Here is a 4,768-nt window from a genome sequence, read left to right on the forward strand (position 1 = left end):
ACAGCAACACAAAGAAACAGACAGCATCAGACAGCAACAGAGGCAGCAGACACACCTGGACAGGTAGACGCTCACAGAGATTGTTGTGGTTCATTAAGAGGACAAACTGTTGACAGGAGGATCAGCAGCTCACTAACCTGGAACTCTTTTCATTAACAGTGTGTATCTACAGACCAAGACCAGGTTCAGCATATCAGACCAGGACCAGGTCCATGGCTGACAGTGGATCAGTAAACGGTCTAAGAACAGATCCAGGTCCAGTTTGGATGTGTTCATGAATGAACGCTTTGAACAAGGTCAAATATCAGGTTCAAGACCAGGGCATTGTGAGGCCAGGACCAGGTCTGGTATAAGGTCCAAGTCTGTACAGTGTTGGGTCAGATGCAGGATCCATAAGACCAGGTCCAAGTCCCTGGTTCAGATTAAAAGGGTCTGGCAGTAAAAGGACCAACGTTAGAACCAGGTCCAGGTTTATAGCAGAAGAGTTTATTAAAGAATGAACAACAGGGTCTATTATCAGGACCAGGAGTAGGACCAGGACCAGGTACAGTGTGAGGTCTGTGAGTGATTCAGGGAGCGGCAGCTGTTTCTTCTTCTGCTGTTTTGACAGAACAGGAAGTGTTTTTGGTTGAGTGAAGAAGAATGAAGTTTATCTTTGAAGAGAACCAGACTGACAGGACGAGTCTGGACCTGAGGGGGGGGGGGGGGGGGGGGGGGGGGGGGTACGACACTCACTCTGGGTGTCTGTCTGCTGGACCTGGTCTGACAGATCCTGGGTCCCTGTTGGAACTGGTATGACTGACATGGACCTGGTCTGACTGATGTGGATCAGGTCTGACTGAACCTGGTTCCCTGTTGGACCTGGTCTGACTGACGTGGACCTGGTCTGACTGATGTGGATCAGGTCTGACTAATGTGGATCAGGTCTGACTGACGTGGACCTGGTCTGACTGATGTGGATCAGGTCTGGTGCCTGTCATGAATGATTGATGAATCTTTGTTATAATTTTTTAAACATTTAAAAGTTTAAAGAAAAAAAAAATGAAATAAAAATAATTTAGTTTTCTCTTTATTGTCAATCGAAGACATCCAGTGGGCGGGGCTTAAATAGACACCAGATAACAATCAATGATAATTATTATTTATTAAAATTGGACCTCCTCTTCTTCTTCTGTGGTACAAACACATGAAGTACTTTAATTCTTCAGCAGAAGAAGAAACAAACAGATTAAACGATTTAATCCAGAATCAGTAAACAGAGACGGAAACATTTCGGATTACACACACACACACACACACACACACACACACACACACACACAGTGTGAGTTACCTGCAGACGGAGTGTGAAGCTGTCACATGATGGATGTTGTGTCTTTGTCCTTGTCACTGATCCGCAGCAGGAATGTCACACACACCACAGAAGAAGAACAGATGAAACACTGCAGAACCACAGAAGAAGAACAGATGAAACACTGTGAGAACCACAGAAGAAGAACAGATGAATAGAACCACAGAAGAACAAATGAATAGAACCACAGAAGAAGAACAGATGAATAGAACCACAGAAGAACAAATGAATAGAACCACAGAAGAAGAACAAATGAATCACTGTGAGAACCACAGAAGAAGAACAGATGGACATGTGACCTATGACGTCCATTCATTTAGAAGCAGGACATTAGTCTGAACAGTGTTGAGACAGACGGACTGTTGTGTTATTGAAACTAATGAGCCGAAGACAACACACAACAAGAACACACACACACACACACACACACACACACACACACACACACACACACACACACACACAGGTAACATGAGAGCGTCACACACACCTGGACGCTCACCTGAACCTGTTAACTGTAAACACAGAAAGACATCCGTCACTTTCTCCTTCAGTCAGAACATGTCACCTGTACATGTACTACTACTACTACTACAGTATAACATGTACTACTACTACTACTACAGTATAACATGTACTACTACTACTACTACTACCACTACAGTATAACATGTACTACTACTACTACTACAGCATAACATGTACTACTACTACTACTGCAGTATAACATGTACTACTACTATTACTGCTACAGTATAACATGTACTTCTACTACAGTATAACATGTACTACTCCCACAGTATAACATGTACTACTACTATTACTGCTACAGTATAACATGTACTTCTACTACAGTATAACATGTACTACTCCCACAGTATAACATGTACTACTACTATTACTGCTACAGTATAACATGTACTTCTACTACAGTATAACATGTACTACTCCCACAGTATAACATGTACTACTACTACAGTATAACATGTACTACCACTACTACAGTATAACGTGTACTACTACTACTACTACTACAGTATAACATGTACTACTACTACTACTACTACGACTACAGTATAACATGTACTACTACTACGACTACAGTATAACATGTACTACTACTACTACTACAGTATAACATGTACTACTACTACTACTACAGTATAACATGTAGTACTACTACTACTGCAGTATAACATGTACTACTACTACTACTACTACAGTATAACATGTACTACTACTACTACTACAGTATAACATGTACTACTACTACTACTACTACTACAGTATAACATGTACTACTACTACTACTACTACTACTACTACTACAGTATAACATGTACTACTACTACTACCACAGTATAATGTGTACTTCACTGTACATGTACTACTACTACTACTACTACATATTGTGTAGGATATTGTGTACTGCACTGGTAGTACTACTATAGCATGATGTACACTGCACTCATAATACTACTAGTTACAGGTTACAGGTACTATATGTGCGTTACTGCAGTACTACTTTGAAACAGATTACTTTTGTCCTGATACAAACCGTATACATTATGTACTGTATACATTATGTACTGTATACAGTACATAATGTACGAAGTACAACAGAAGTACCAGGATGTTGTAGTACATTATGTTGCAGTATGAAGCAGATACTTAACTGGTTATTCTTACCCACAATCCTTTGTGCTGCAGACATGTGAGGAGGGGGGGGGGGGGGGGGGGGGGGTACCAGCTGGGTCTCACATTAGAGAACCAGGGTTCAGGATTCAGGACTACAGAGAACCTGAAGGATCAAAGCTGAGGATGAAAACCACTAAAGTGACTTAAAAGAAGGTCCAGCTGTCCTCATACTTACGGTCGTGTACTTCATGTACTTCATGTACTTCATGTACTTCATGTACTTTGATCGTCTGTCTGTGTACTTTAGGCCACACAGATAATGTGTCCTCGTACAAACAGAAGCTCAGAGGAAACAGGAGGACTCCTCTGAGCTGGTCCGAGACTCTCTGGACCTAAGACTAAACCTCTCAGAGGAGATGAAAGGAGAGTGAAGGAGGAGCAGAGTGATGGAGGAGCAGAGTGATGGAGGTGAAGAGTGATGGAGGTGAAGAGTCGACACCAGCTGCTTCCTCTGATTTAATGTCTCTACAATCACTCTGACCTTCCTCCTCCTCCTCCTCCTCCTCCTCCTCCTCCCCTACACTGCTGAAATGATTGACTCCACTGTTACTTTATGTTTGTGTCTTATGCTGCCTTCAGTCAATAGATCATGTGATCAGTTGTGGGCGGAGTCTCCCTTGTTTGTCTGCTGGTTTGTTTCACTAAACACAAAGTTATTAATAATATCTGAATAAAATATTTCTTTGATTTTGTTTCTTTGTTCAAAATGAAAATTTGATTATTTAAAGTACTTTTATACATTCAAAGTACATTTATACATTTAAAGTACTTTTATACATTTAAAGAACTTTTAGACATTTAAAGTACATTAATACATTTAAAGTACTTTTAGACATTTAAAGTACTTTTAGACATTTAAAGTACATTTATACGTTTAAAGTAGACTTTCATATTGAGCTTATTGAATCTAATTTATTTGTGAAAAACTGAAAACATAGAACAGATTTTTTACTTATTTTATTTTACTTTGAACATATTCTTTAGAGAAGATGAACAGGATGTTAAAATGTTAAAATGTCTCATTTCTTTATTGTTCATGAACAGAATGTTCACAGATCTGATCCCAGAACAGTGCTGGTGCAGCAGCGCCCCCTGCTGGTTCTATTCTGTAACTTTATCTGATCGTTTTATTAAACGTGTTTCTATCATCTCTGCTCCCTATATTTATATATTTATACACAGCTTCCACTCGGCTTATGGAGACAAATGAAAAATAACAACGTTTCTTAAAGGAAGTGAAATGAAAATGTTTATTTTGCTACATTGAGATTAAAAAGAGAAGAGAGAGGTATTATTATTATATTATATTATATATATATATATATATAATATATTATATTATTACATTACTATTGTACTTTATACTGTACTACAGTACTACTGCAGAAACAACATTTTACTTATTCATCAAAACTTTTACGTGAACTACTTTAACAACAGTAATGTTCTGAACACAGGACTTTTACTTATATTGTGGTATTTTCACAGTATGGTTTACTTACATAGTGTACTTTTCCAGCAAAAAGTACTTCATCCACAAGTGAGTATACAGAACCTCATTGGTGTTGGCTGAGTGACAGCAGCAACTGTGTGTGTGTGTGTGTGTGTGTGTGTGTGTGTGTGTGTGTGTGTGTGTGTGTCACAGTTCGTCCTCAAATAGACTCTCTCTCTGTAAACACTAACTGATCGTCTTCTCTCTCAGTAACTCTGTCAGTCGGT

This window comes from Cebidichthys violaceus, unplaced genomic scaffold (genome assembly GCF_023349555.1).
Source record: "Cebidichthys violaceus isolate CVI_PGR_0920_01 unplaced genomic scaffold, fCebVio1.0.p SCAF_76, whole genome shotgun sequence".
Lineage (NCBI taxonomy): Eukaryota > Metazoa > Chordata > Actinopteri > Perciformes > Stichaeidae > Cebidichthys > Cebidichthys violaceus.